General features: G+C 46.8%; 1 long non-coding RNA gene across 2 annotated transcripts; it reads left to right on the forward strand.

Moving 5' to 3' along the window:
* The first annotated feature begins 15 nt into the window (after positions 1–15).
* LOC118730489 lies at positions 16–21,041 on the forward strand. 2 transcript variants are annotated; one of them, XR_004991488.1, is made up of 4 exons: positions 16–99; positions 6,744–6,981; positions 17,298–17,506; positions 20,503–21,041. It is a non-coding gene; the product is annotated as an uncharacterized LOC118730489 (long non-coding RNA). The 2 variants fall into 2 exon arrangements; XR_006743004.1 differs by lacking the exon at positions 20,503–21,041 and having other exon boundaries at positions 17,298–19,258.
* The last annotated feature ends 227 nt before the right edge of the window (positions 21,042–21,268 follow it).

The following is a 21,268-nucleotide window of genomic DNA, read 5'->3' on the forward strand; positions in this document are numbered from 1 at the left end:
CGCCCCCGGCCGTCCCTTCCGCCTCTCTCTCCGCCGCCCCTGGGACTTGTAGTTCCGGCCGCGCCGCCGCCCCTCCCGCCACCGAGCGGCTCCTGGCAGGTTGTTGCCTCCGCGTCCCAAGCTGGGAGGCCCCCTGCTGACCGTCTCCTGCGCGCACGTGCTCCCTTTTCCCCGCCCCGTGCGCCCCTGGGTCTGGCCCGGCCACGCTGGCGGGGAGGGGCTTGGAGGTGGAGGGGCTTGGGGGGTGGAGGGGCTTGGGGGGTGGAGAGGCTTGGGTGGTGGAGAAGCTTAGGGGGGTGGAGAGGCTGGGGGGGTGAGAGGCTGAGGGGGTGCAGAGGCTGGGGGGTGCAGAGGCTGGGGGGTGCAGAGGCTTGGGGGGGTGGAGAGGCTTGGGGGGTGCAGAGGCTTGGAGGGTGCAGAGGCTTGGAGGTGCAGAGGCTTGGGGGGTGGGGAGAGGCTTGGGGGGTGCAGAGGCTTGAGGAGGTGCAGAGGCTTGGGAATGGAGAGGCTTCGGGGGTGGGGAGAGGCTTGGGGGATGCAGAGGCTTGGGGGGTGGAGAGGCTTGGGGGGTGGAGAGGCTTGGGGGGTGCAGAGGCTTGGGGGTGCAGAGGCTTGGGGGTGGGGAGAGGCTTGGGGGGGAGAGGCTTGGGTGGAGGGGCTTGGGGGGGAAGGGCTTAGGGGGTGCAGAGGCTTGGGGGGTGGGGAGAGGCTTGGGGGGGTGGGGAGGCTTGCTTGGTTAGGGCCTCGCGGGGTCGGGGGCCTGTCTCCTCGTTCTGCCGGGTGTGTGTGTGTGTGTGTGTGTGTGTGTGTGTGTCTCTCCTAGGCGCCCCGCGCCTTTCAGGGAAGACTTGCACGAGGCTTTCAGGCCGGATGTTCCCTTCACCCATCCTGGTTTCCTGCTTCAGTTCCCCAGATGAGAATGTCGGGGTTGACTGGTCATGCATCCTCCTTGGTTTATGGAGCATTCACGGGGTGACAGGCGCTGAAGAAACGGCCAAGAATGCTCGCTCCCAGTCACTGTGAGGACACGTGAACAAACCACCCAGCCAGCTGGGCGCTGTGGCTAAGCCCACGAGGTGGACGAGGAGGAGCGGGGTGGGATTGGAGAGTCCTGGAGGCTGGGGGAGGGGGAGGGGTAAGAGTTGATCATAGAAGGTTCCTTGTAGCTCTCTGAGTTGGGTCCAAAGCCCCGCAGGCTGCCTGACCTTTAGTAGGCACTCCTTGAGTGAGGAATGTATCTTCCAGGAGATCCCTAAGTGGAGAGAGAAAAATGCGCGGAGGAGGAAAAAGCCTGTTGGGCGAGAGAACAGTTTCTGCCCCTATGGCCGCAACATGGAAAGAAAAAGGAGGGAAGAGAACAGTTTAAAAGGAAATTTGGGGCTGGATTGTGAAGGTTCTTTTTCAGTTTTGCCAGGGTGTTCAGAATTTGTCCTGTGAAGGCTTGAAATATCAGAGATCTTTTAAGCTGGGGAGTGTTAGGTTGAGGCCGGGGGAAGCCCAGAGCCCATGCAAGCATGTGCAAGGTAGATGCTGACAAAGATAGCTGGCGCCTTCTTAGACCCCCGGCCCAGGCAGGAATTCCACACGTCTCACGCCCTCCACCCTTCCCTCACCAAACAGCTGTATAAAAGAAGTACCTATGCCGCTTTTTTGGCGAGAACTTCCCTGGCCCACCCTCGGACCCTCCCAGGAGCGCAAGATTAAAACTTAACCCCCTTGCCGAAACTGGTTTGGCTCGGTGGATAGAGCGTCGGACTGAAAGGTCCCAGGTTCGATTTCGGTCAAGGGCATGTACCTTGGTTGCGGGCACATCCCCCTTGGGGGGTGTGCAGGAGGCATCTGGTGGATATTTCTCTCTCATGGATGTTTCTAGCTTTCTATCCCTCTCACTTCCTCTCTGTGAAAAATCAATAAAAATATATATTTTAAAAATAAATAAATAAATAAAAACCTACCCCCTTTTTAATCGCCTGGACTCTGTGTCTTGCTTCTGTTTCGCAAACCTCTCAGCTGGTGTCTTACAGGGAGCGACATGATTTAGTGTTTGTTTGTTTTTTGAATATATTTTATTGATTTTTTTTTTCCACAGAGGAAGGGAGAGGGATAGAGAATTAGGAACATTGATGAGAGAGAAACATAGATCAGCTGCCTCCTGCATACCTCCCTCTGGGGATGTACCCGCAACCAAGGTACATGCCCTTGACCAGAACTGAACTTGGGACCTCTCAGTCCACAGGCCAATGCTCTACCCACTGAGCCAAACCGGTTAGTTATTTTCTTTACAAAGAAAATTGGTGGGCTTTGGAGTTAGAATGGACCGCAGGAGGGTGAGGCCCCAGGTCACTCCTGAGCTAGTGCTACACTGTCTATTCAGGTAGCCACCGGCCACGTGTGTTTGGGAAGCACTTGACAAATGGCTAGTCCACATTCACAACAGTAAAATACACACTAGACTTCAAAGACCTAGTGTGAGAAAAATAATTAAAATATCTCAACAATTTGTTTTATATTGATTACATGTTGAAATAATATTTTGACTATATTAAATAAAATATATTATTAAAGTTAATTTCACCTGTTCTTTTAGTGGGACTGTAAGAAATATTATATACATATCATATACGTATGGCTTATAATATATTCCTGTCGGATGAGTGCAGCTCTAGAATGAGGTGGTATGAAAGCAATCCCAAAGGTCTTCCCAGAACTTTCCTCCCAGAAAACTACGGAATTGCCAAATTTTAGCCAAATCCAGGTCCAGGTGCCTTATAGGTCATCTAGGACAGTATTCACCTCCATCTTATTAAAAAATAAACACAAAAACTGGAGGCCCAGAGAGGAGCAGGGGTTTGTCCAAGAACACACAGCTGTGAAAAGTCTGAGGCAGGACTGAGAACCCAGCCTCAGTTCCCTGCCAGGTCAGTCTTTTTCTCACCACACTTGAAAGCAAAGTAGCCCGTTCTCCCCTGGAAGGACCTATTTTGAAAGGGGGTTTGCTCTGGCGCCTCCTTGGATGGGCATGCTTGGGTGGCTGAGATTGCTGGGAAGGGGCCTGCTTCAAAAGCTCAACACTTGGTGAGAGGGGCAATAGCCTGGGATGAGGGGTGTAGTGCAGCTAAGTAGCTGTTCAGTCTTGGACAAGTGCCTTCCTCTCTGTGGGCCTCAATTTCATCTTCTGTCAGATGAGAAGGGTGGATCGGAAGATGTCAGAGAACCCTCAGCAGTGGCAATTTATTTTTCTTTCATAATTAACATTTTATTGGGTTTTTTAAATTTTAAAAATGTTTTGATTGACTTTTGAGAGAGAGGGAGAAGGACAGAGAAACATTGATGTGAGAGAGAGAAATCAATCGGCTGCCTCCTGAATTTACCCCTGACACACCCGGACCAGGGAATGAGCCCAAAACCGTGGCATGTGCCTTTTTACAGGATTCCAGGACAGAAGGAATAAGAAATCTGAGACAGGAAAGTTAAAACAAGGCCAGACAGTGTGGGCAATTTGCATCCAGCTTGTAACTAACAAGCCGTTATCTTTCCCAGCCAAGGACATAGAGCAAACGGTTAAAACCCTCCCCAATGAGAGAATGCAGAAAAGGAGGGGGAAAGGGGAAAGAAAGAAAGAAAGAAAGAATGAAAGAAAGAAAAAAGAGGCAGTTTCAGGGCCTTCTAAGCAGAGAAGCCAGCAGTCTCAAGGCTTGGCAAGATAAAGTTACCAGGTACTTTTCATGAATTCTGGGAAGACCACAACAAAATTTAAAAAGGGACCTTGAGAATTAGTCTATATACCAAAATAGTCAGCAGAGAAATTGTGAGGCCTATAGACAGGAGGGTATATAACGCCTCAGACCCCACCCAACTTGCTCTTCAGATTGGCTGAGAGCCCGTCCGTGCTTCATAAGTCAGATATACAGGTTTGCTTGCTTTGCTTTTCCTTTTTTTCAACAAAAATGCATGCTTTAATGAATTGGCTTTTCACAACTCAGTCAGGGTCTCTTGTATAAATTCATTTGTATGAGAAGACAAGGATCAAGGTTGGGGACAGCCCTCTCCATTGACTCAGGGGCCTGTCTTATCTGGTATCACCTCTGAGCCACACTGACCAAAATGTATTGATTTGAAGCAGTGATATTTTATGTCTTTGACAGACTCACTGATGAATTGTTTCCTGTCCAGCCTTTTTGTCTATGGTGGTTTCTACCTCTTTATAGAGCAGGGACTCATTTTATGTCAAGTCCGTAATCAGGTATCAGCTCCTGTAAGGCAGGCACACGATGAGAGTTGCCTTTTAGACAGATAGCTGGTGGCTCCAATGGCATGTGGAAGCCATTGATGATACTTTTGAGTGCTTAGCTGCCCAGAGCCAGAATCGCTTATTTCTGTCTTCTTTTCAAGGCTCTTTCAAATATTTTTAGCTTATGGCTGTTTTAGCACTTGTAGCTGTAGGTCCGCAGAACAAAAGCAGAATGTGTGGAGGAATGTTTTCCAGAAGAAAGATAAGGAGGGGGATGCAGAGTGAATAGTTTCCATCCCATCTTGTTCTACTTGCTCTGTAGGTAGGGAGGGGAAGGGGCTGATTTTTATCATTTTAAGTGGAGTTTATCTGGGTAGCCAGCCAGGCACACGAGCATAAGTCTAAGAATAGCCCTGAGCAGTCACTGGCCCTCTCTGGTGTTTGTCTCAGGACAGCTGAGCTGGGCCTGTGTGGGGAAGAAGTGCCATGAGAGGGTCCCCAGGAGTGGCTGCTGGGAAGGAAGTAGCAGGAGCCATTGCTTTCAGATTCACTGAGTTACACTAAAGCAGAAACTGACTTCTGAAGCCCTGCAGGCTAAGAAGGGATGGGGGGGGGGGGGGGGAGAAGGGGAGGATGGGGGAGCGGGAGAGAAGTGACCTGGTGTGTGTGTTTGTTTTAATCCTCTCCTAATGTTATTGATGATGACGGACCGCGTTCCCCCTTCAACATTGGGAGTCCTTCACATTAGCTATTAGTCCTGCCACCGTGGCCCCATGGCCTGTGGAGGTTCCTGTGCTTTCTTTCTTTTTCTTTTTCTTTTTCTTTTCTTTCTTTTTTTTTTTTTTTTTTTTTTAATATATTTTATTGATTTTTTACAGAGAGGAAGGGAGAGAGATAGTTAGAAACATGGATGAGAGAGAGTCATCAATCAGCTGCCTCTTGCACACCCCCTACTGGGGATATGCCCGAAACCAAGGTAAATGCCCTTGACCGGAATCGAACCCGGGACCCTTCAGTCCCCAAGCCGACGCTCTATCCATTGAGCCAAACCGGTCCCGGCTCCTGTGCTTTCTTGTGTGATAAGGATTGTTCTGCCATTTGATCTATTTGTTAGTTACAAGCTGGCTGCAAATTTTTTCCTGCCTCTGGTATCCACGGAGCCTTTCTTCTGGAGCTCGGGTCTCCATTCCAGATGGACTGGCAGTATCACTGCGTGCAGTCTCACTCTCCATCACCCTCAGGTAGGCAGGCCTGGTCTCCCGGCAGGAAGTGCTTTGCCAGGTTAATTGATATGATTGGAATGAAGGTGCCCCAGGCAGGCCTGGAGAGGCCTGTAGTGCTTGTGTTATGGCTTTGGGGTCCCTGTCCATCTGGATCCTGGTTAACATGTTTGTCTTCTTGTTCTCTCTCTCTCTCTGCTATTTTTTGTTTTGTTTTGTGTTTCTCTCTGCTCTTTGGTCTTTTTGGATAGTCCTGCTTGCAAACCCAAGATGTTGGCTGATAAATACCTCCACTCTGTACCTTTAGGCCTCCCAACATTCAGCCCTTTGGTGCTCATCAGTGGTGACACCATAACTCTCCATTCTGCTCTGCTTCCCATAAACTCAATGGCAAGGCTGTTTCTCACTGTAAGAGCTGTTATCCACCCCCCCCCCCCCCAACCATATTGTTATTCTTTAGTCTTGGAGAATCTGCCTGTTTTCTTTAACACGTCTTTCATAAATACTAGAGACCCAGTGCACAAATTTGATGCCCAGGTGGGGTCCCTCTGGGTGGCCTGCAGGGATCTGCTGAAATCTGCAGTCCAACACTGCCTGCAGCTCCTACCTGCTCCTCCTGCTCATCCGGGCCCCACTGTGCCTGCCGAGGGTTCTCGCCCAATCAGGCCCTATTGGGGAGAGGCTTGTGCTGCTGCAGCAGCACATACTAGCCATGAGCCCTGCATCTGGTGCCCTCCCAAGGGGAATGGCTTGCAGGATCGGACTGAAACCAGCTCTCTGACATCCCCCCAGGGGATCCTGGATTGGGAGAGGGTGCAGGCCAGGCTGAGGGACACCACTGGTGCATGATCAGGCTGTGGAGCATCTGTCCCCTGGTGGTCAGTGCACGTCATAGCGAGCAGTTAATATATCATTAGCATATTATGCTTTGATTGGTTGTTTGGTTATTCTGGCATTTGATCTATTTGCATTGCCCTTTTATTACATGGGATTGAATCTTGATCTGGGGCAGAAAATACAGGAATCTTTTGTCATACAAAAAAAAAAAAAAAACAACAACAACAAAAAAACAAACCACAAGTGCCTCTAAAGATCATGGGGTAATGATGATGGGACATATGAGCTAACATGTAGATTCCCAGTGGTGGAGTCCATGTTTTAATATGGCTCCTGGGCTCAAGGGCTTATAAAAAATTTTTATTGTCTCAGAGTAGGGCCTGCACTCTTTACCTGGACCTCAAGAGTAGGTTCTTAGGCTAAATTCCTTGGTAATCATCTTCTTCCCCTAGCAGGAACAACACAATGGAGCTGGAGAGTGGTGGGAGTGCCCTGGGGTTGCCCTTCTGCAAATGGCCCTGGGTGTGTCCACCTGAGATGTCTTAGAAGGTATTGTGTGTTGGCCAGGAGAGCAAGAAACAACAAAGAGATCCTTTGGCGGCAACTGAAGAACAGTAGCACTGTTCAGCAGGATGCCAGCTTCTTGGACCTAACCAGCCTTCATGGATGGTCAGGCAGTGTCACTCAAATTAGGTAATTTGAGGAGGTTTAATAAAGAGACAATTTCTAAAGGTGTGGGCTAGAGATAGGAAAATCATAAGGGAAACCTTGGTATTTGGGGCAGACTGGGAGTGTGGTTACTGGAATTCAGGGGTGGGGGAGGGAATGAGGAAGAGAGGGAGGGACGAAGGGAAGGGAGGGAGGGAAGGAGGAAAGGAGGGAAAGAGCACGAACCTGTGGAGAGGCACCATATGGAGCTGCCACCATATGGCTGGCACAAGGAGGGAATAGGAAGTAGAAACTCATGCTCCGCTGGCCTCCTGCCCTCTGCTCTCCTGCCCAGCTCCCTGGTGCCCTAATCCAGCAGGAGGACAAAGGACAAGGCAGCCCATTGATGCTGCCTTAGAGTCCAACTTCCCGGGGCACAGAGCAGGGCAGAGAAGGGTGGAGAGTGAATCTTAAGAGGCAGCAGAAGATGCCAGCACAAGTGGATTAGAGGAAAAATCGGGAGGGTGTGTGTGAAAGCAATCCCAGGCGAATCCTAGTTCTGAGCGGATCCACCCAGCGCAGGCAGTGTGTTGGGGCCTTTTTCTTGCTTTGGGGTGAGGATTGTGACTCGTGTCCACAATCCCTTATACTTAATGTGACTCATCAAGGTCCTCAGTCCCCACATGTTCTTCCCCATCCCCAACCCCAAATACCTCTTCTACTCCCAAGTTGATGCCTGATAATCTCCCATCTGAACTTTTCTCTTTGAATGAAAAGGTGCTAACTGTAAACTGTCTTTGGCATTCCCTACAAGAAAGGAAACAAACACCTCCTGAGGCCCAACTCTGTGCCTGCACCACGTGCAAGAGGTTTGACTGGCAAACATCACTTAAATCGCACCACAATCTAGACGAGTATTACTCTCTGCATTTCACAAAAGAGGAAAATGAAGCAGGGGGAAGGGGGAATTAGTCTGCCCATATTCAGAATCCCAATTTAAATATTTTTATAACCTACTTAGTCCAAGGCCCATACTTCATCACCCCAGTCATTCCCAAACTTCAGAGTGCTTCAAGTTAGCTGAGGAGCTTGTGAACAAATGGGATTTATCTGAGAGCAGCTTTTTTTTTTTTTTTTTTAAATATATTTTATTGATTTTTTTACAGAGAGTAAGAGAGAGGAATAGAGAGTCAGAAACATCGATGAGAGAGAATCATTGATCAGCCGCCTCCTGCACGCCCCCCACCGGGGATGTGCCTGCAACCAAGGCACACGCCCTCAACCGGAATTGAACCCGGGACCCCTCAGTCTGCAGACCGACGCTCTACCCACTGAGTCAAACCGGTCTCAGCTGAGAGCAGCTTTTATTTATTTTTTATTATTAAAAAAAAAATTTTATTGTCATATTATTACATATGTTTCTTCCCCGCCCCCCCTTCATTGCTCTCCTCCACCAGGTTCCCATCCCACCCTCTGCCCTTTCCCCACCCCCCATTGTCCTCATCCATAGGTGCACAGTTTATGTTCAGTCTCTTCCCACATACCCCTCTCCCCTTTTCCCCAAGAATCGTCAGTTCACTCCCCTTCCATACCTCTGATTCTATTATATTCAACAGTTAATATTGTTCATCAGATTTTTTTTTTAATTTCCTTGGTTTTTAGACTCACTTGTTGATAGTTACATATTTGTTGTTCATAATTTTTTATCTTTGTTTACTTTCTCTTCTGAAAGAACCCCCTTCAGCAATTCATATAATTGTGGTTTGGTGGTGATGAACTCCTTTAGCTTTTTTTTATTAGTGAAGCTCTTTATTTGGCCTTCGATTCTTTTTTTTTTTTTATAAGTTTTTATTGTTCATATTATTACAAATGTTCCTTCCCTCCCCCCACCATTGCTCTCCTCCACCAGGTTCCCACCGCACCCTCTGCCCTTTCCCCACTCCCCATTGTCCTCATCCATAGGTGCACAGTTTATATTCAGTCTCTTCCCACGCCCCCCTCTCCCCTTTTCCCCAAGAATCGTCAGTTCACTCCCCTTCCATACCTCTGATTCTATTATATTCAACAGTTACTATTGTTCATCAGATTTTTTTTTTTTAATTTCCTTGGTTTTTAGATTCACTTGTTGATAGTTATGTATTTGTTGTTCATAATTTTTATCTTTGTTTACTTTCTCTTCTGAAAGAACCCCCTTCAGCAATTCATATAATTCTGGTTTGGTGGTGATGAACTCCTTTAGCTTTTTTTTATTAGTGAAGCTCTTTATCTGACCTTCGATTCTGAGTGATAGCTTTGCTGGATAGATTATCTTTGGCTATAGGTTCTTACTATTCATCACCTTGAATATTTCTTGCCATTCCCTTCTGGCCTGCATGGTTTCTGTTGAGAAGTCAGCTGACAATCGTATAGGTGCTCCTTTATAGGTAACTACCTGCTTTGCTCTTGCTTCTTTTAATATTCTCTCTTTGTCTTTTGCTCTTGGAATTTTAATTATGATTTGTCTTGGTGTGGTCCTCTTTGGATTCCTTTTGTTTGGAGTTCTGTGTGCTTCCTGGACTTGTAAGTCTAATTCTTTCACCAGGTGGGGAAGTTTTCTGTCACTATTTCTTTCAGTATGTTTTCAATATCTTGCTCTCTCTCATCTTCTGGGACCCCCATAATTCTGATGTTGGTTCGCTTGAAGTTGTCCCAGAGGTTTCTTACATTATCTTCAATTTTCTGGATTCTCTTGCCTTCTAGCTTCTGTGGAGGAGTGACTTCTGGCTCTTTATGTTCCAAATCTTTGACTTGATTCTTGCGATCTTCCATTCTGTTTTTAGGACTCTGTATAATATTTTTTATTTCAGACAATGTATTCTCTATTTCTTGTTGATCCCTTATCATTTCTCGTTAATTCCTTATTAATTCTAGTTGATCCCTTTTCATATCCTTATCGACCTTTTCTAGGAAATTCTTGAAAAACCTTATAAGCGTAGATTTAAACTCTATATCCAGTCGCTTTTTGTCCTCCATTTCTTTCATTTGTGATCTATTTCATTGTCGCATTTTCGCAGCTTCCCTGATGGGGCAGAGTTTCAGGGTGGAGCCTGCAGCCTTGGCTTCCGTCAGCCCCACCCTATGTGGTTCCTGAGTCTCAGTAATCTTCAGGGTCCTTCAGTACTCGCTGCAAGCACCTCTGAGAGAAGGTGCCCTCGATTTTTGCCTGCTACCAAACAGTCTATGCTCTTCCCCCAATGAGCTCGGAACTGGGGTTCAGTTCAGTTGGAAGTGGAGTTGGAGGTGGCGTTCAGGGCAGTCTGGAGCCCCAGTCTCCTTCCCGCCAGGGCAATCCCGTGACACAGCCAACTGTCCCTTCTCTGCGTGCAATGTGCGTGCCTCCGGGACCTCCTTTCGCTGCTCCCCTGGGGTTCCGCCTTACAGCCCAGCTTCCTATGGGTGAGCCTGGGTTCCTGGGGTCTGGCCTAGAACTGGGGTTCAGAGCAGTCGGAACTGGGGCCCAGCACAGTCGGAGCTTTTATCTCCTTCCCGCTAGGGAACACCAGCCAGGCACTCGGCCTCCCTCCTCTCCGGCTCTGTCCTCTCCGCGCGCGCCGCGTGTCTCCGTACCTTAGGCTTTTACAGCTCCTCCGCTCTTCCTTCTGGTTTTCTCCTTGCTTCTCATTGTAGAATTTCCAGTCAGTTGACTTTCCTGTAGTTCTGGGTAATGTCCATTTTATATTTTAGTTGTATTTTATTGAAATTGTTGTGTGCGGCTGCAGCTAGGTGTTTACCTGTGCAGCCATCTTGGATTCCCCCTGAGAGCAGCTTTTAATGTGAGAAGGGTGGGGGTGACGTTGCCCTCTCCAATCCCCCAAGAAGAGCTCCAATATACCGCTGTCTCTTTCCCTTCCCCTGACTCCAGCTGAACCCCAACATTCAGTCTGCTAGCCTCACTGGCTCTCACAGAAAGCATGAATGCTCTCAATAGTGACATATTTGAACTCAAAGCTGATGGTATAGTGTTAATTCCATGGGCTTTATAGACAAAATGTCCTTGGTTCAAAATCTGCTTATGACCTATGTGACCCTTGATTAGCACTCTGAAAGTCAATTTTTGTTTTCTATAATAATAAAAGTATAATATGCTAATTAGACCAGACAACCTGGGTCCTGGGTGTCTGTGAAGCCCGGTTCCGGGTGCCAGAAGGAAGCCAGTGCCGGCAGCTGGAGGAAGGAAGGCCTACTCTTGCATGAATTTCATGCATTGGGCCTCTAGTTTACCTATTAAACTTATAGCACAATGTTAGGGACCTGATGTACTGACAGTGAATATAAAGAACTGTCTAGAAATGCACCTCCTGATTCCAGGCCTAGCCTTCTGCCTGTGACATTCTATTTCCTTTATTTGAGGCACAAAATGTGACATTTATTAAGTGTTCCAGCATGCAGGCTCCTTGCTCTGCACATAGATAGCCTGCAATCCTACCTTCTGGATCAGAGGGTTGACTTGTACACATGAGAAAACATATACACAGAAGAGGAAAGACCTGGGGGTGTGATATGAAGGGAGGTGGCTAGGATTTACTCTCCTGGAGCCATCGTGGAGTGTGGGAAGTACTAGGGGAATCCTGAGGCTCTTGCATGGGGATGAGTGCTTTTACTTGGCGCTGTTCCCCAGCCTGTTAGCTACTGGGCTGGAGCGCCCTCTAGTGGTCCTCTAGCTAAGTCTGTAGGTTTTGCTTGGTCAGTTTTTCTTTTTTAAATGTTTTTGTTGATTTTAGAGAAAGGGAGAGGGAGAGAGAGATAGAAACATCACTGATGAGAGAGAATCACTGATTGGCCATCTCCTGCATGCCCAACTATTAAGAATCAAGCCTGAAACACGGCATGTACCCTGACCTTCATTGGTCAATTCTCAACTGCTGATCCACACTGGCCAGGCATTTATTAGTTTTTTTTTCCTTTTTAATAAGTTCTTTTGACAGTCTGTTATTCAAAGTTTTACTGAGAGTTTTTTTTTGCCAGGGGATATTCCAGGCTCTGGGGATATAGTGGTATTGAAAATTCCTGCAATGTTCTTTTTTAAAACTAATTCAGTACCTGGTTAGTAACTTATATTTGGATCCCTGAAGCATATAATTTACCCCATCTTATGTATTGCCAAAGTGAATTTTTAAAAATTAGCCCTAGCTGGTTTGGCTCAGTGGATAGAGTGTCAGCCTAGGACTGAAGAGTCCCAGGTTCCATTCCATCAAGGGCACATGCCCAGCTTGTGGGCTCGATCCCCAGTAGGGGGAGTGCAGGAGGCAACCAATCAAAGATTCTCATCATTGATATTTCTGTCTCTCTCTCTCTCCCTCTTCTTTCCTCTCCGAAAGAAAATATATATAATATGTATTTTAAATTAGCATGCATGCATAGAGCCCAAATAAAATACTTCTTTCCTTTTTTTTTTTTTTTTAAATCTCACCTGAGGACATGCTTATTGATTTTAGAGAGGGGAAAGGAAAGAGAGAGAGAGATAGAGAGAAAGGAAAAAGAAAGAGAAAGAATGAAATAGCAATGTGAGAGAGAAATGTTGATTGGTTGCCTTCCTGCATGTGCCTTGACCAGGAATCAAACCTGCAATGTAGGTATGTGCCCTGATCTGAAATTGAACCCACAACCTTTTGGTGTACAGGACAAGGCTGCAACCAACTGAGCCATACCAGGCAGGGCTGTGCTTCTTTCCTTTATTATAGATTATACTTCTGATTTTCATGTGCTTTTTAGATTTGTCCATGAATGTATTTCCTGCATCCAGGAGTTCCTCTAGTTCTGTGCTGCCAAATACAGTAACCACTAGTCACACATGACTATTTAAATTAATTAAAATGAAATAAAATTAAAAAAATTAAATAAAAAATTTAGTTCTTTAGTTGCACTATTAACATTTCCAGTGCTGTATACCCACGTATGACTGGTGGCTATCTTGTTGGACAGCCCATCACAAAAGGTTCTACGGAACAACAGTTGTGATAGAAGGAATCAGGGTCTGGGAATATTGCATTATGTGTGCATGGAGGTGTAATCCATTCCCTCCTTTTTCTACCTTCTAACCTGCAGTTCAGAAACTGGATTCCAGCTGGTACTATGAGGAAAAGAGAGGGTGTGTGAGCAGGAAAACTAACTTCCTACTGTTTGCTGACTCCACTAGGAAAGGTGCCTACCTTAGTGTTCTCCCTTGGCCCATCTGATCATCCAAATGTGCATCAGACCATCAGAGGGTGCTGGTTCCCAGGCCGCTTAGACCTGTGGCAGCTTCTTCCATGGGAGAGTTTGTTGCCAAAGCTTTGCCTCTCTCTGATGTCAGTCAAAATATATTTTAAAAAACAACACACACAGACACATACACACACACACACAAACAAAACAAAAACAAAACATGCACAAAATTACAAAATGCTGATGAAACAAACAAACAAAAAAACACACAAACCCACACATGAATAAATGGAGAGATATATTATGGGCATGGATTGGAAGATTCAACATAGCAGAAATGTCAATTCTTTTCAAATTCATCTATAGGTTTAATATAATTTCTATCAAAAGCCCAGCAAGGTATTTTTGTAGACATAGACACACTTATTCTAAGATTTAGATAGAAGAGCACAGGTTCTAGAATAATTACAGCAATCTTGAAAAAAGAACAAACAGTAATTATTTGACCTTATATTAAAACTAGAGACCTGGTGCATAGATTCATGTACATTGAAAGGAAATTATTTAGAAGGTGGCCAGCAGGGTGAGACTGGGCGAGATAGGCCAGACATGCCCTGGAGCCAACCTCCCATGGTCCCTCCCTGGGGTGGTGCTGGGGCTCAAAGGGCATCTGCAGAATGAGTAGGGTCTCTCCGGCAGGTGGAGTCCCTTGACTGGCCTGCGGGGATCAGGCCGAAACCGGCAGTCTGACATCCCCCAAGGGGTCCTGGAGTGCAAGAGGGCACTCTGCAAAGTTGCTTGGCAGCTCCTGTTTTGAATGTCTGTCCCCTGGTGGTCAGTGTGCATCATAGCTACTGGACTGTCAGCTGGCTGCTTAGGCTTTTACTAGTATATCTCTACAAGAGGCCCGGTACATGACATTCATGCACTGAAGTGGGGGGTGGAGGTGTCTCCTCAGCCCAGCCTGTGCCCTCTCACAGTCTGAGATCCCTTGGGGGATGTCCGCCTGCTGGCTTAGGCTCACTCCACGCAACTGGACATCCCCCAAGGGGTCCTTAGTGCTGCTGTGGAAATAGCTGCTGCACTCACCAGTTGTGAGCCTGACTTCTGATTGAGTAGTGCTCCCCCTGTGGGAGTGCACTGACCACCAGGGGGCAGCTTCTGCATTGAGCATCTGCCCCCTGGTGTTCAGTGAGCATCATGGCAACTGGTTGTTCTGTTGTTCAGTCAATATGCATATTAGGGTTTTATATATAGTATATATAGAAGCCTAAGTGACCATTACAACCGGTCGACCAGTGACTATGATGATGCACTGACCACCAGGGGGCAGACACTCAACACAGGAGCTACCCCGTGGTGGTCAGTGTGCTCCCACAGCCAACTTACTGCAGTCCCTCCCCCGCTGTTGGCCAGTCAACCTCCCATGGTTCCTCCCCCTGGCCTGCCGGCCCTGATTGGCCCTGATCGCAGGCCAGGCCGAGGGACATCACCCGTGCACGAATTTGTGCACTGGGCCTCTAGTATATAGATAAAACAGGAGACCAGAATGAAAGAAAAGGGGGATCAAACCCTGGTCAGCCGTTTCCTGAGAGAGTAGAGATGGAACCTCAGAAGGCTTCTCTTCAGCTGATAGCTGAAGCAATGATGATCACGGGGACACTAGAAGGCCATAAGGGACACAGGAAGTCCTACTTCCCAGAGAAAACTCCCAATCCTCATTGAACTCCTTCATGAATGGCAGGGACTTTAGTGAGAGGCATTCGTGGTGCTTGGGAGGGAGACTGAAATGCTGCTGGTTTCTTGGGGTGTCTCATGGGGGAGTCACAGGTTCTAATTCTTTCTGCAGGTGCATCCATAATTTGAAGGAAGACTGGTATTTTCTTGTTCCTGGTTAATAGTTGTTTGCTAGACCTGATCCTGAACATACCATTTGCTTGTTTGCCTTCTGTGAACTCTCACTTTATTTATTTATTTATTTATTTATTTATTTATTTATTATTTTTTCCCCTCTAAATATATTTTATTGATTTTTCTTACAGAGAGGAAGGGAGAGGGATAGAGAGCCAGAAACGTCGCAACCAATGTACATGCCCTTGACCAGAATCGAACCTGGGACCTTTCAGTCCGCAGACCGATGCTCCACTGCTGAGCCAAACCGGTTTCGGCGAACTCTCACTTTAATAGGAGAAAGAAGAGGCTTAGAGTCTGTTTCAAAATTAAGTTGAGAGGCAGGACTGAAAATTTCCCATTTTTTTCATTCCAGGCTCTAGTTTGTTATCTCTTTAAGTAACCTTTTTTTTTTTTTAAAAAAAAATGTATTTTATTGATTTTTTACAGAGAGGAAGAGAGAGGGATAGAGAGTTAGAAACTCCACGAGAGAGGAGAGAGAATTATCGAACAGCTGCCTCTTGCACACCCCCTACTAGGGATGTGCCCACAACCAAGGTACATGCCCTTGACCAGAATCGAACCAGAGACCCTTCAGTCCGCAGGCCAACGCTCTATCCACTGAGCCAAACCAGTTTTGGCTCTTTAGTAACTTTTAACATGCTTGTTTTTGTAGTGTCTTTTCTAATCGGATGCCAATCATCCGATTCCATGTGTCTACTCAGGATTCTTCAGGTGGTTCATTTTTGTTTTTGTGGTTTCTGGTTTTTATTATGTCCTCATTTCCATCTAGGATTCTTCTATTTTCGGTGACAGTGTTCTAGACGTAAAGCATTTTGCATTCACTTTTGCTGGAGCCCCAGGGTTGAACAGAGCCTAGATCAACTTTTATGTGAATTTCTTGTCTACAATTTTCATTATCATTGGGCAGGTAGTAGAAATTTAGATCCACACAGCATAAACTTAATTTGGTAATTTCTTATAGGAGAGTTTCCCCGCTACCACCCCCCCTCCCCCAACCCCCATCTTGAGTTCTGAGACACAGAAATCTTGCCTTCTGTTTCTCTGTTCTGCTGGGAAGGGTTTTTTGAGTCCATTTTGGGCACCTTTACACAACGGTCTCAGTTTCAGAGGACGCCAGGCCCAGTTCCCACTCCCTCCCTGACTGCCACATCAGGCTCATGTGACAGCTCTCTCTGCCTGTGAGTTCCCTCTTTGGATCTAAAACGTGATGATTTCTCTTTCCCTTCCCTTTTTTTAAAAACCATGTATATGTATATGTATATGTATATGTATATGTATATGTATATGTATATGTATCTATCTTACCTATCTATCATCTATCTATCTATCTATCTATCTATCATCTATTTATAGTGATATGGTTTACCCACATTTATGTATTTGTAGGGTCACGGGATACATTTCCATTAGCCCAGTCCTACATGCTACAGGAACCTCTTGTCCTCTGAGGAATTTATTTAGCAAAATAACTTAAAGAATATTCACAATATGTCTTGGGGGAAATATAAAATCATCCCAGAATTCTTTAAAAAATATATATATATATATATATATTTATTGATTTCAGAGAGGAAGGGATAGGGGGAGAGATAGAAATATCCATGATGAGAGAGGATTGTTGATCAGCTGCTTCTTTTTAAAAAAATATATATATATTTTATTGATTTTACACAGAGAGGAATTGAGAGGGATAGAGAGTTAGAAACATCGACCAGCTGCCTCTTGCACACCCCCTACTGGGGATGTGCCCGCAACCAAGGTACATGCCCTTGACCGGAATCGAACCTGGGACCTTTCAGTCCGCAGGCCGATGCTCTATTCACTGAGCCAAACCGGTCTCGGCGATCAGCTGCTTCTTGCACATCCCACACTGGGGATCAAGCCCACAATCTAGGCATGTACCCTGACTGAGGAATCGAAACATGACATCCTAGGTCATAGGTCTATGCTCAACCACTGAGCCACACCAGCTGGGCTGTATTCCTAGTTTTAAGGCACGTATTCAATAATCTATAATAATATGGGGCTTGGTGAGAGCATTATTGTGTCTTCCATTTTTATGCATATGGTTATTTTGCACACAGATTAGATGCATATCCTTTGTTCTACCCTTTTTCCCCTTTTTTATTGAATTTATTGGGGTGACACTGGTTAACAAAATTATACAGGTTTCAGGTGCACAATTCTACAACACATCATCTGTACACTGTGTTGTGTGTTCACCACCCCAACTCAAGTCCCTGTCTTTGTCCTACTTTTCCCAGGGCCTCCTGGTTTCCACTGCCACCTTGCCTTCAGAAGGCATCAGCAACTCAGGATACACTTCAAGAACTCAGAAGCTTCATCTCTTCCCGGTTCCAGCTGCTGAGCCCCATACCCAGAGCTGGGCAGGGGGAGCCCAGGCCTCTTGAATAGCAATGCCTTCAAGTCAGCCCTCCTTCTCCCAGCCAAGCTCTGCTTTGGAGCCCGCGCGGTGACCAGGCCCCCAGTCCTGCTGGCATTTCCTCTTGTACCCAGTGGGGTGGAGGGCTTGGGTGGGGGCCAGGAGAAAAGGGAACAGCTACTGGATTGAAAGGCAGGCGCCAATGACTCTTTGGTTTCCAGGCTGGAGGCAGTTGTAGAGAGGCAGCATGTCGTTTTCATATAGGGAGGTGGGAGAGGTCATGGCTGGATTGCATTGGAGGCACTTCCTTCCTGCAGCCTGAGGAGAGGACCCCAGACCCTAGCTACCAGTAGAAGCAGCTCAAAAGACAACCTCCTGCCCTGTGTGGTATGAGGTTCTCCATTCCATGGGTCCAGTTCTATTTCCCCGGCAATCACAGATGGTGTCTGCACCCTCTCCCTGCTCCCTCTAAGCCCAGGAATTCCTTACACCCACCACACCATCTGGAATGCCTTCCTGGCTATGGGGACTGCCTTGGATGGTAAATGGCATCATGGCATTGGAATTGCTTTCTAATCTGGGGGTGGATGCGAGTGGAAAGTAAGGTAAGCCAAACCAAGCAAAGAAGCACAAGTAAGAAATGAACCCTAAATGATGCCTAATTTTGCTCAAGCAAGACCTGGGTGGATATGGTCCAGCATGGTACGGCATGGGGCTGAGTGGGCCACTTCTGCACAGGTCTTCCCTCTGCCTGTGTCGTCCACAGCTCACACTCCCTGTTGCCTTACAAGGTCCCTGGTCCGTGCCTCCACGCTACCTCCACAGCTCCCATAGGTGGGGCAGCTTAGCCTGAGGCGCCTAGAGAAGACTCCCCACCAATGTCTGAACAGTTGCTGGTATTGAAGGTGGCTTATCTTCCACCATTCAACTTACCCACTTCTCACAGCCCTTACACAGGGCTCCGGAAGTGGGGTGGGCAGCTTATACCTTGATTTCCCACCCCCTTTTCATTGTCAGGCCTCCTCCTTCACCCTAGGGGACCCGAGAGAACAGAGAGGAGGGGTGGTCCCTAGAGGAGACCTCCCCAGTGAGGGAGAGGTTGTCTGCTGGCCTCAAATTTGGGAGGTAGCGGGGACAGGCAGTGGGCCTGTGTTTCTGTGTTGTGCCCTCTCTTTTTAAAAAAATGTACTTGGGACACTGGGAGAAGTGGGGGGAAGGGTGCAGAGAGGAAAAGGGGGGTTGGAAACAACACAAAACGCAACAACTGCCCATCTGCTTGCTGCATTCCTAATGTCGGACTCATTCTAGTCTGCTCCCAATAGCAAAGGAGAGAGGAGGAGCATTGCTGGCAGCCTCAAAGACTCCAGATAGACTATTCAGTCCTGGGCCTTCGGCGTGAGGAGGGGGTGGAGGAGGGTTTTGGTTGCAACGGCCCTAAGGAACCTGCACAAATTTGATTTGTTACACAGAGCCCGGGGACTTTTAAGAGCCTCCTCCCCCCATTGACCTACATTTCCCTGGCAGGGATAGTCAACCCCAAAGAGGTCCCCTCCTGGTCCACAATGACTTTGGCATATAAACACCAATGTAGTTGTAAAAGGGTTAACATTCTGTAAACAACCCTGGTTGAATGAGCAGGTTAGTCTCATGGGTTCAGAAACCTCCAAGCCTTACAAGGACATTTGGGAGCAAGCCCTGCCTTTGCCTCTACCACTATGGTGTCAAAGCAGCCCTCAGTCTGAGCGTGGCTGTCTCCCAATCAAACTATCTTCCAATGATGTAGCAACACTTAAATTTCAATTTCAGATGATTTTCATGTGTCACGAAATATAACCATCCTTTTATTGACTGTTCTTTTAAAAATTATTATTATTATGGTAAGAATACATCATGAAATCCATCCTTTTAACAAGTTTTTTTTTAAAAAAAAATATATATATTTTATTGATTTTTTTACAGAGAAGAAGGGAGAGAGATAGTTAGAAACATCGATGAGAGTCATCGATCTGCTGCCCGCAAGGTACATGTCCTTGACTGGAATCAAAACCCGGGACCCTTCAGTCCGCAGGCTGACACTATCCACTGAGCCAAACCGGTTTTGGCCCTTTTAACAAGTTTTAAGTGTACCGTACATCAGTGTTTTTCAACCTTTTTTTGGGCAAAGGCACACTTGTTTCATGAAAAAAATCACGAGGCACACCACCATTAGAAAATGTTAAAAAATTTAACTCTGTGCCTATATTGACTATATATAAAGTAATTCTCTTGAATAGGAATCAAATAAACACAAAGAAAGTATTTTATAATTACTTTATTATGAAATATTAAGTAAACAAAATAGTGAAAAATTATAAAATTCTTGTCTTGTCTGCACCTACGGCACACCAGGCAACATCTCGCGGCACACTAGTGTGCCGCGGAACAGCGGTTGAAAAACGCTGCCGTACATTATTGTCCAGTGTAGGTCTTCTCATTTTTTTTTTAACACTTTAAAAAAAATGTAAAAGCTATTCTTAGTTCTCAAGCCATGCAAAAATGAATGGTGGGCCAGAATTGGCCCGTGGGCTGTAGTTTGCCCGCCTCTGGTCTAGAAAACTTGGTCAAGGGCAGCCAGCTTGGAAGATTCTGTGGCAGCATTAGCTGCCAAGCAGCAAGGACAATAAAACCTGTGTCTGTGAACCGAGAGCTCCCAGAGAGGAATCCTTAATCATTTCTGTTCTTTCTCACTCTGTCAATAAAGGCCCCCCTTTTTGTAGTCCCACATGAAAAGAGTCAGTGAAGTTCTGCTGTGTTTTGTGTAAGAGTGCAGGAGAAGTGTACCAGCCATTTTATGACAGGCAGAGCAGTGCCAAGAGAAGACGCTGGGAACCAACAGCCTTGGAGCTGTTCAGGGCAGAGTCAGGTCCTACCATTTCACAGAAGGCAGTTTCCCAATCTGCCGTGGTGCTCACTGAGGTAGGAGGATGGGTCCTTGCTCAGGAAGGAGACCAGCATTTGGTCTTCATACCTCTGCCTGCCCTTTAGGAAGTTACAGAACTGGAGAAATCCTCTTGTATACTCAATCCCATCTCCTCTGCTCTCTGTAGGCACCAGTGGTTTCCAACATGGCACCATGAGCCTTGAGTTCCTTTTGGGCACACATTTCCTGACCTCAGCCCCTTGAGTCCTTTTCCTCCAAGAAGATAAGGCCATCCATTGCAAAGCAGACTTGAGATGGAGACCTCCCTTTATCTTTTCTACCGTGACCTGTTGGCTCCTCAACTTCCACTGGTTTCAGAGGCTGGCATCTTCCAAACAGACCCACGCAGCTGGTCCGCACCTTGAGCAGATTTGCTGGGTTCAGCTCCACGTTTATTAGGAGTCTCTTTGGAAATGGTTGGCTGGTCACCACTGAGCTGCTTGAATTTCCGTCAATGACATACCTGTACAGAGAATCCTAGCTGATAGGAGGGAGGGACTGGACCTGTGAGCGCCTGGGGCTTGAACTTCCTGCAACCCCTCAGATGCTCTTCCATGTGAACAAACAGGTGTTCTTGTGGGCAGGAGCCTCATAGCTCAGGTTTGTTTGTTTCTTTACAGTTGTTCTTGGCACACCTAGACTAACTCAACAGCCACTCCCCACTTTTAAAAATATATTTTATTGATTTTTTACAGAGAGGAAGGGAGAGGGAGAGAGAGCTAGAAACGTCAATGAGAGAGAAACATCGACCAGCTTCCTCCTGCATACCCCCCACCGGGGATGTGCCCGCAACCAAGGCACCTGCCCTTGACCAGAATCGAACCCGAGATCTTTCAGTTCACAGACCGACACTCTACCACTGAGCCAAACCGGTGTCAGCCACTCCCCAATTT

This window comes from Pipistrellus kuhlii, unplaced genomic scaffold, assembly GCF_014108245.1.
Source record: "Pipistrellus kuhlii isolate mPipKuh1 unplaced genomic scaffold, mPipKuh1.p scaffold_m20_p_3, whole genome shotgun sequence".
In the NCBI taxonomy this organism is placed as follows: Eukaryota; Metazoa; Chordata; class Mammalia; order Chiroptera; family Vespertilionidae; genus Pipistrellus; species Pipistrellus kuhlii.